General features: G+C 42.4%; 1 long non-coding RNA gene across 1 annotated transcript; it reads left to right on the forward strand.

Moving 5' to 3' along the window:
• The first annotated feature begins 24 nt into the window (after nt 1–24).
• Nucleotides 25–11,323, forward strand: LOC128415905 (uncharacterized). The gene is made up of 3 exons (XR_008331101.1): nt 25–137; nt 7,335–7,429; nt 10,091–11,323. It is a non-coding gene; the product is annotated as an uncharacterized LOC128415905 (long non-coding RNA).
• Nucleotides 11,324–11,524: the final 201 nt, after the last annotated feature.

Here is an 11,524-nt window from a genome sequence, read left to right on the forward strand (position 1 = left end):
TTGAGCTGGGACTCAGCAACTCCACCTCCTTATTCGCGAGACCGGCTGGAGGCGGAGCTGCTTCCCCACTGGTCTTTGCCTGAACTCTCCAGCCCCGCCTGCACTACACTCTCCAGCAGAGACAGGTAAGGAAGTAGGTAAGTCGGCAACCCTCTTCCTCAAGGTTCCTGGGGAAGGGGAAAGTTTCCCTGAAAATGTTCTTTACCATTTCGTACTAGCTTCTCAGTGTACTGTCTATTCTCTTCTCTCCACCCCCTCCCCACCACCACCATATTGGGCTGTGCAAATAAATAATTAAAACATCCATCATTAATGAAAATTGCACTGTTGTGCATTTTTAACCAGTCTTTTTTAAAAAAATAAATAAATCTAAGCCTCTCAACTTGTGTTATACACTTCCATGCTTGTTGGGGCATGCCTAGCCTTGAGGCCAAAAGATATTGGCAGGCATACACTTGGAGAGCCACATCTTAAACTGCCTTTGAAATGAAAGAGCTGGAGACAACAAGAAAAAAGAGAGGGATGGAGACAAGTAAGAAGAAGCAGAATTTGAGCAGCAGCAGCTTGAAAGCATAATAAAATATGGACCAAGCAATCCTATGGTCCACTTTTTCTGCCACAATCTCAGTGTGATTTAGCTGGTATCCTGTATACACCCAGTAAAAAAATCATCGAACAGTTCTTCTTTGGCAGAGCTGAGTAAGATTGTCTTCCATGAACATAGTCTTAACAGTGAGTCCGTAAGTGACTGTAGAGGCCAAACTTGGATTCCACAGTGGGGACATAGGTTTCCGGCCAGGAGTTGATCAAGGTGAGGGTTTGCCAAACATGCCTTCCTCTTAATATGTTTCTCCCTTTCATCCTGAGTTTGAGCGTCTTCAGAGCCCATGACACCTTTGGTAAAGGCTGTTCTCCAATTGGAGCGCTCACAGGCCAGTGTTTCCCAATTGTCAGTGTTTATACTACATTTTTATAGATTTGTCTTGAGACAGTCTTTAAACCTCTTTTGTTGACCCACCAACATTATGCTTTCCATTTTAAAGTTCAGAATAGAGTTGTTGCTTTCACAGACGATAATCAGGCATCCGCGTAACATGACCAGTCCAACAAAGTTGATGTTGAAGAATCATTGCTTTGACACTGGTGATCTTTGCTTCTTCCAGTACACTGGCATTATATATCACTTGTCTTCCCAAGTGATATGTAAAAATTTTCAGAGACACTGTTGATGGAATCTTTCAAGGAGTTGGAGATGGCATTTATAAGTGGCCCATGTTTCACAAGCATACAATATGGTTGGTAGTACAATAGCATTTTGGTATTAAACAAGCAATTTAGTTTCCCTGCCAATGTCCTGGTCCTCAAATACTCTGCATTTCAATTGGGAGAAAGCTGCATTCGCAGAGCTCAAGCAATGCTGAATTTCAGCATCAATGTCGGCCATTGTGGAAAGATACTGCCCAGGTAGGAGAAGTAATCAACATTTTCCAATGTTACACCATTAAATTGGATTTGTGGCACTGCGGAGGGGTTGTTTTGTGCTTGTTAGTACAACACCGGTTTTTTGGATGTTGAGCAATAGGCCAAGCTTTTCATAAGCTTCTGTGAAGCTATTTAGGATGGTTTGGAGGTCATCCTCTGAGTGTGCACACACTATGTTGTCATCAGCATACTGAAGCTCTATGACGGAAGTTATGGTAACCTTACTCTTTGCTTTCAGTCTACTCAAGTTAAAGAGCTTTCCATCTGATATGATATGATTTCTACCCTGGTGGGGAATTTCCCTTCAACAGTGCAACTATGCCAGCTACGCCCCCAGCATCAATAGCAGCGTCATTACTAATTCCCATTAATTGCTGGGTGAACACAGCAAAATGCTCCTGCCCAGCAGGACAGCAGAGAGGGGGCCAATACATGCAACAGGGTACATCTTGTTACTACCATAAGCACCACAAACATTACTTTCAAATGTGGCACACCCAGTAAAGGCACAAATACCCAGGTCCTAGGCTGTTCATCAATTCAAGTCCCAACAGGGGTAAAGGCATGTGCTTAGATTACATGCAGGGAACACAAACAAGCAATGGGAAAGCTGTAGGAAGCAACCCAGACAACACACACACACACACACACACACACATACCCAATGCACCAATCAGAGTCCCAACTGGGAAATGGCACACTTATCAATGAATGGATCCTTTTGCAAGTGCCGGTGAGAGAGCAAGAAAGATAACAGAAGTGAAGCCAAAGGGGCAAGCCCCAGGAAAAGCAAATACTGTAGAGTGTTTGGCCAGCCTTGGCTTCAATGGGAATGGGGTGCCTGGGATGGGTGGTGACCAGCCCTCCATGCCTACTACATTTATGGTGTGAGCTTCATTAACTACAAACACCAAAATTTAGGATTCCCACAAAACCTTCTGTAGGGTTTTGTAGTCATTTTGTAGAGTTTTGTAGGCAGACTCCATGTTATGTAGGACCCCTCAAACTGAGCAATTGAAAGTCAAACCAGGGTTTGTAGTTAATGAAGCTCACACTCTCTCAAGCAGCACCATCAACATGACCCTGTACTATGTTCTCTCCACCATACCCTCTCCCCTCGATCCTCTCATTGGCAGTGAGGACAGAGAAAAGATGGAGGCCAGCCTGAACTATGCTGAGCACTGCTTCAGCTGGTTTGTAGTTAATGAAGCTTGTGGTGTGAACTCTGTCATCCTGCCTGTGGAGCTTTAGGGCCAGCAGGGAGTTTCATCTCAGCACAGCATCAGTACTTGTGTCCCCCTCTGTAACAGTGCTTGCCAAATGTTTTCCCCCATGGACCACTTGGAACATTGCTGAATGTCTCGGCAGACCACTGAATTGTATTTTTCTGCCTGCTGTAGCAATTGTAATGTGCTGTGCTAGATGCTGTATGATTTTTAATTGTATTTTATTGCACCTTTTATTTCTTACATATCATATTTTATTACGTTACATACTGTAATACAATAAAATACAATATAAGTAACAAGAGAGGCAATTAAAATACAATTTAAAACCAATATGAATACTTAATGCAATGCATGTGCATACTGTGGATCACCTGAACTGAGCTTGTGAACCATTGATGGTCAGTTTGGGAATCCCTGTTCTATGGGATACATTGATGCTGAGGGGAGGAAGTATTGCTTCAGCAATGGAGTTTGGCCAAGACATTGTTGACATATATGGCAAGGGAAGCGAGACAGACACCTGCAGCATTTCTGCTTTGGATTTCCCCCATACCTGTGTGATATGCTTTGTTCTTAGGTTTATTTCCCAGGTTGGCAGCATGGCGGGTTGTGCTCTCTTTTGAGGTTCTGTTTTATTACAAAACCTCCTCTGGAGTTATCAGAGGGCTGGGGTGGGAGTGGAATCAGGAATTGTGGGATGCAAAGGATTCAGCATATGTCTGCTTCTCCCTTTCATTATCCATTCATGTTCCTTTGTCCATTTTGTCCCTCCACTGGTGAAGTGCTAGTATTTTCACAACATTAAATGGGCATATCTCCAGTGGCAAAGGTATATCCAGAGATATACCATTTTAATTAGAGTTCCCATACATCCTAGACATTACTGTGATTTCAAAGGTGGAATTGACATCCAGGGGGGATTTCTGAAAGGCTGTGTAAAAAACAAAAGCTCAACAACTTTGGGGTGTCCTGGTTTTTACTTTTTGAAGTATGGCAACCCTAGTTAGCGCAGGTTCTGCCATATCCTAAAACTCCCCTAGCCACTGGATCTGCAGTATAGTATTGCACTCTGAGGCTACAGTCCTAAACATGTTGGGAATAAGTATCACTTAACTCAGCAGAACTTTCCTCAAATTACCGGTAGATGTGTATTGGATTGTGTGGTAATGTTCCAATCGCCCGCTAATCCTCTATGATCTCTACCATGATTTATTTCATAGAATCATACAATCATTGCGTTGGAAGGGAATCCACAGGTCATCTAGTTCAACCCTCTGGAACGCAGGAATCTCAACACACAGCTGCCACCCTAATCCAATTTGAAACTATACATCACCCTGCTTAGCTTTGCAATATGCTAGCAGTTTAGGAACTTTAATTTATCTCTTTCCTAGTTTACCTAAATCAAGCCCTGAGGGTCATCATGGGGCAACCTTGCTAAGTAGGTCGGAATCTGACCAGTGCATTTGTGGTACACCATAGGAATCATATTTACACTACCTTGAGTTCTGTGATGGTAGAGAAGTGGTATATGAATAAAACAAATGGTCTTATATCAGCCCCACTGCAAAACTCAACCCTTTCATCATAAATTACATCTGGAATGTTTGTGTTGTTCAGAAATGTTTGGTTATGTGTCTGTTGATTTTAATGGCTATTTTTAAACATCTGTTTATTTCTAAACATTTTATTGTTTGTCGGGTTTGATTTACATGTTGGGGGAGGGAAGTAAATTACTGTTTTTCTTTGCATTCTCTTTACATATTAATTATATTTGTCTTTCCTCCGCAGTCTTTTATTAAAGACTGGAGACCTCTGTTTCTTACATAGGAACACAGGAAGCTGCATTGTACCAAGTCAGACTGTTGATCAATCTAGCTCACTGACTGCCAGTGGCTCTCCATGGTTAAGGGCAGGGGACTTTCCCAGCCCTATTGGGGATTGAACTTTAGACCATTTGCATGCGAAGCACATGCTCCTACACTGATTTTACAGCCATTTCCCCAATCCTTCTTGACTCCCCTTCCGTAGAATTTGTTCCATACCCAACATTTAAATAATGCCTTTGTGACATGTGTTTTCCAGTTCTTCTAAGGGATGATCTGAACAGCACCAAGTATTCAATGTTTTGCATGCACAATCAATTTCCGCAATGTAATTGTGATTTTATTTTATTAGCATAGTCTGCAGATAGTTGCAAGTAGGGTGGGAGCTAGCCCTTTGAAGCCCTTGATACACAAAATGAGTAACTCATCTTCCAGTATCAGTGGCAGCAAAAAAACCAGGTCCTTATCAATGTTTTCTAGCCCCCTCCCAGAAACCAAAGACACCAGATAACAAGACTTAGGTGGCTTGGAGGGGAATTGGCTGTGTCTGGATGTCAAGGACTGTGTGTTCTATGGTGAAGTGAATAGTGGGGAGCAAGGAGAAAAGAATGTTGGATGCACTAGTCACTGAATAACCATCTTAACATGAAACATATACTGTACAAACATATACTGCACAATATCAAGTACAGTATAGACAATCAGCCTGGCCACACAACCAAGTATTAATCCAACCTCATATTTCTAAATCTTGAATTTCAAAAATGTCTAATTACTGCCTGTATGAGCTGTTGCTTCATCCAGGGTCGTCCAGTTTTACCACTTATTGGTATATCATCCTAATTTTCACTATAACTTAAAGCATTTACAGGGCAGCTAGGTTACACTGATGATCCACCAATGTTTACCAGTGGTAAGCATGTAAAGTGTGAAGGGGTGTGTGTAAACAGTTATAGGAATGTAGTAAAGTACTTTGTATCAAACTGGTCCATCTAGTTCCCTGTTGTCCAAACCAGCCTTTCCCAACCTGATGCCCTCCAGATGTTTTGGACTGTAACTCAAATCAGCCCAAGCTGGCACTTCTGTCTTGGCTTGGTCTGATATGAATTGTAGTCCAAAACATTTGGAAGGCACCAGGTATGGGGAGGTTTGTTTACACTAACTAGCAGAAACTGTTCGGGATTTCAGGCAGGGGTCTTTCCCAGCCCTATCTGGGAATGCCAGGAATTAAACCTAGAACCTTCTGCATATAATGCATGTATTCTAGCCACTGACAAGCTGGGCGTGCTAGAAAAATGTGGCCTTAAAACACATTCAAAGCATGTTTCTTCTGCAGAGAATTCTATGTACTGAATTGCTGGAAACTTTCAATTTGTAAGGAATGAACTCTAGCGCCCAGAATTCTTGAAGGGGGGAGGTGTGCTTTAAAGATGGACTTTAAAGGTATAGTGTGTATGCAGTCTATATGTCAACCATGGCAGACACTGGTTGAACAGGAGCCTACATGCTATGAAAAGTGGCTTTGAGGAACATATGCTTATTTTTTATACCAATTATACCTACTCTGTGTTTTATAGTTTTTAACCAACTGCTGGTCCTTCTCTGTCACATTTTATCTTTTTGAAGTCTTCAGTAAGAGATCTTGCAAAAGTACTTTGAAAACCCAAGTATACTGTATCAACTGGATCACCTTTATCCACAAATAAACTAATTTAATTCGTTCACAAGCAATGGTTATTGTGACACTTTAGCTATCACATCCGAAATATCCCAACACTATTTGTGAAGTGAGATTTCCCTTACCCTTTGTTCGGACAACACTTTTCAGCAGTCTTTGTTTTAGCTACAACATGAGCATCAGGGCACAAGGCCTTGTCATCTAGAAGCAGCTTCTCATACTGTTACTTTCCTGTGAGGAAGGGCTGGGAAGGATTCCCTGTCTGAAATGCTGGAGAGCTGCTGCCAGTCAGTGTAGACAATGCTGAGCTAGATGGAGATAGTACTGTAGCATAGACGGTACTGAGCATTAGAAGTCAGGTCCCTGTGTTCCCATATGGAAATAATCTCTCCCTCTCTCTCACTAAACACAGAAGTTTAGTGAAGTCCTATTTAACTGTTTTTCAGGCCAGGAGTGCAGTAGTGGGAATACTGTTGCATGCAACAGCATGATCAATGTATCTGTTGTGCACACAAACATAACACTCAGCAAACCCTTTGCAGCACTTTATACCAGCAGAGGACAATGACTTGCTCATGGGACGGGGGGGACGGGACACTAGTGTAGCAATACTCTTGTACCGACAAGAGACTAGTGCAGCCTTATGCCCACAGAGCAATGCTTATGAAAGGAGGAAAAGTGAATGAAGCAAAAGAGTGGAATCCTATGCTCACCCAGGGTGTGTTCCTGCCCTCAGGCTACCTGATGCACCTTTTTGTGATGGCATAATGCTATGCCTTAAAAAGAGGTGACAGGTACTCTGGTGAAAGGGCACTTGCACTAACAACAGTGAGTCAAGATTTAAAGCAAAGTGAAAAGAACATATTACAGTGGTACCTTTAGTTACAAACTTATTTCGTTCTGGAGGTCCGTTCTTAACCTGAAACTGTTCTTAACTAGAGGCGTGCTTTTGCTAATGGGGCCTCTTGCTGCTGTTGGGCCGCTGGCACACAATTTCCGTTCTCATCCTGGGGCAAAGTTCTCAACTTGAGGTAACTCCTCCAGGTTAGCCGAGTTTGTAACCTGAGGCGTTTGGAACTCGAGGTAGCACTGTAGTAACCTCTGTCTTCTCTTTTTCAGAACCTGTACACCTCTGGAATACAAATGCAAAAACCTGCGAGGAACCCTAGTGCACAGCTGCAACTGGGACAGCAAGAAAAAGGCACCCCATGCAGGTAAACCAGGGAAGGGAAAATGTACAATCAAAGTGGAACACCCAGTTTATCTCAGCCTTCAAATTAGTAGAATCTTCTATGATCCTTGAAAGTAGCCCGCCTTCCTTCCTTCCTTCCTTCCTTCCTTCCTTCCTTCCTTCCTTCCTTCCTCTCTCTCTCCCCATATGTGTGTGTACACACATATATATACACACATATACCTTCCCCTATAATATTGAAAGTGTTAGCTGGTTAAATATCACTTCTATAGACTACATGTGATAACAGTGTCTTTTATACCGTCAATGATTCAGTATACAGGTTGTGGAAATGGAACCCTATTGGCAATAAAACACCAAATGCAGGCAAGCTTCTATCATAGGTAGCACAACTAACTTTGCTGGTGAACACATTTCACTCTGTTGTTTTCATAAAACTGGCCAAACACTTGTTACTCAAATTCCTTGCAGTATATGACCCAGGGCACATGGAGCAGAATAGTCAGTGGAGACAGTGTTATAGCCATTTACTCTACATGAGGTGAGGGGAGTGCAGTGGGGAGAGAAAATATACTAAATCTTCTGAGGGGTGCAGGTGAACAGGAGGCATGGCAGGATGAGATGTATTAACTGTGCAGATAATCCTGGGGTAGTTGCCTGAATGAGGCTATTGGTCCCTGCAGCTCTCATTGACCATTTCGCTGGCTCAGACCCGAACTATTTCCCATGTGACACCATGCAAAAGAACTAGGTAGACCATCCCAGGGTTTCTTCAGTTCTGCTTTGTATGACTGTGTTTCCTGGGTGCCATGGATGGGGGAAGAGAAGGCAGCAAGTCATGTTCCCGGGCCTGGGAAACTACAAAGTCTCGTCGTAAATGTGACTATGTTGTTAGGGAGTTGCTCCATTAAGTGACAGGTTTGGGGTCTAGTTATGCTGCCCTCTCTTCTGCATCTCACTATTGTTGGTGGCAGATTAACTTTTGTATTACAGTGATAATTTCAGCATCTCCCTGTAGCACCAGGGTTAAGAACTTGTGACACTCCAGAAAATGCGAGAGAACTCTGCCCCTAATCCATTGCACATTAGCTGGGGCAGATAGGACTTGGATTCCAGCAACATCTGGAGAGCCACAGGTTCCTCACCACTGCTGTTGCAGGACATGAATCCATATATCCTATTCCTTCTGCAGTACTATTTACCACTTGGCTCCCATGTGGAGCCTAGTGTTTATTTTATTCCTCTGAGCTTCCTATTGTTTCTGTTCTTTCTTGTCTCTTCCTTGCAAAAAGCTTGTCCCCACCCCCATACAGGGACACCAATAGATCTGTATTGTGTAGAGCATTTCAAGAGAATTTAAACTGTCATGGAGCATTATATCCATAGTGACAATCAAATCATTATCCTAGAAAACCAGTGCTTTCTACGTGCAAGATTCTTACCCACTGGGCTATACAGTTGTGATTAGAATGGCAATCCTGTGTGGCCTGTTTGCAGGCTGTGTGTGTTTGTGCTGCCAGGAGATTCAAACCCCTTTCCACAGCTCTGGTGTTTGGGACAATAAGTGTCATATTTGCCAGCTCGTTGCACCATGGTGGCCTCTGCTGGAAAAGGCACTGTGGTGTATGTCTGCCCTGTTGTGAATTGTGTGGGGGGGGTGTGAATGCCAGGTTGGATGGTATCCTAGCCCGTCACTCTCCACTGATTGGTGCCTTCCCTACATTGCCAATATGGGGCAGTGGCAGCAAGCAACCTCATGATTCACGAGATGCAGCAAACTACCAAGAGTGCTGTGTGAATGTCTTTTGGTGTTTTTATATTGGCACATATTTCTGCAGCTATTGTGCCTCTGACATCGTTGCTAGGTATGCACAGGATGGTTACTAGGTTACATTGGCAGTAGCCCTGAAGTAGTAGCCACCAGAGTAGCAGGACCATACAGTGATCCTGCCTTGTAAAATATATATATTTTCCTATGCAGAGATTACCGGTATCTTCATGTAGAAAAATAATAGCGTGTGAAGTGGCCCTTAGCTAACAGCTGTTGGTATTCCTATTCTCCATTAATGAGTATAGTCCCTACATTTGCAAAGGTAGTTGGTCACAGCAGCAAATGGAAAATGAGATTGTGCCATCTGGGTACTGTCTACTCGTTAGAAGTGTAGAGGGGAAAAAGCTGAGAATGTGGTGTTTTAATGGTGATGGAAGCATTACATCTTAATGTCACACACATAATTAATAAGATTAAAAGAGATAAGTATTCTAATGAAATTGCCCTCTTTAGTTTGGGACAAGCAGGATGAGAAACATGTTAAAGAAGCTGAACTAAGGTAAAACAAAGATGTCACAGGCAGCTTCACTTGGGATAGGTAGCGATGTAATCGGGCCAATGAGAAAAACCTGTGACTCCAGAGAAGTAAATAAGCTGCATGTAATGGGGAGTGCTTCATTTAGCCCCAGCATCCTTAGTAGGTGAGAAGGCCAATAAGTAGCTGTGCCAACACTCTGGCACCCATTACCCTGATGTGACTGCTTCTGGTGGCTAACAAAACTTGCCTACCCATGTGAATTCAGTAAAGCTCAGATGAGCATTGACATCCACATCCACAAATGCATCTGCATCAACAACACATTAGGATAGCTTTTCCTGGGACTGAGGTGCTTGTCTTCTGCCCTGATCAAGTCCTATAGGGAAACTGATCTGGAAAGCAGCCCCACCCCTCCATTCAGAGCCTTCAATCAATTTATAAGATGAGAAATGGAAGCTCACATCTCCCTGAAGTCTCATCCTCTGTGGAAGCCCGTGGACAGACAGGTAGTGCTTGAAAATCCTGGTGCTTGCTGCATGGAAAGAAACTCAATCAATTAAATTTATAATGGTAATAACTGAGTTTGCAGTCATGGCCAATGTCCTCTGAATACAACTATCAGTCTCTGCTAAAGATCTTACCATATAAATAAAAGGCAACAGGCAGATATGACAGACAAATTGGAGCACAAGAAAACAATGTTTTAATACTAATGGGCTAACAGCAGGCTGGCTCAGCATATCAGCTCCCTGACTATGGTCAGATTTTTAAAGCAATTCTGTTGGTGCTCTGTATGAGATAAGAAGGGAAAAGGAAATGCTTTTATGTTAATTAATGCCAGTGCCTACTTTAATTTGGCTTTTGGAAAGTAGCACTCTTTATCATGTATACCCTATTTACTCTGTCATAGATCCATAGCATGGAGCTACCACAATTTTAATCCAAATAAACGAACAGCAAAAGGGTTTTTGTGCACATTCAGTTCCTAAATATTAATAGCTTAACCATTTGAAAATTGAATAATAGAAGTAGATGGCTTTGAGGAAGAGGGAATAGTGTGGGAGCTGTTGGTTTGGCCCTGTCTCAGGTCAGCAGTAACCAAAAGCTATTGCTCTCTGATGAGTAGGTTACACATTTATAATAAATGAGGCAGTGAGTTCATCCAAATTCTTAATGAGGAAATATTCACATACTGCACTCTGGGAACAACTCTGGGCATTTCATATGGAAGATAGATGACAGCAGGGTCCAATGAGACTGATGTCCACATATTCTGAACTCCTCTTTGATTAGATTGAACTTCATTGCTTGAGTATTACAGAAATCATGTCAATGTATGTACCAGTTTCAGAGTGCATAGCTTTCCTATCTGTCCCTAGAATTTTACAGACATTCCCTTACTTATTGATGCCATTTGCGGTTTAACTTTCTCCTGTGTTCTTTTTACTTGTGCAAATGAAGCATTCTCTTTGCCACTTCACAAGTGCTGGTGACTTTCATGCACCCTGTGTGTCATTATGCCTTTCAGGTAGTTATCATTCTATTTTTAAAAAAAGTTTTCATTTATATACATTACAACAATTATTTAACCATAATTTTAACATTTTCAACTTTGACTTCCTTCCCCCTCTTTCTGCAACTCCTTACATTAATTTTTGTCCTTTCCTGCATACTCCAAATTGCCTTAACTTATTCTTTTATTCAACTTTTCACTCACTCACCCACCCACCCACCCACCCACACACACACACTGCAGGTTTTTACAACAGTCCTGCCAATGTCTTGATCTGTTTACAGTTTGTTTGTAA

Source organism: Podarcis raffonei, chromosome 6 (genome assembly GCF_027172205.1).
Source record: "Podarcis raffonei isolate rPodRaf1 chromosome 6, rPodRaf1.pri, whole genome shotgun sequence".
Lineage (NCBI taxonomy): Eukaryota > Metazoa > Chordata > Lepidosauria > Squamata > Lacertidae > Podarcis > Podarcis raffonei.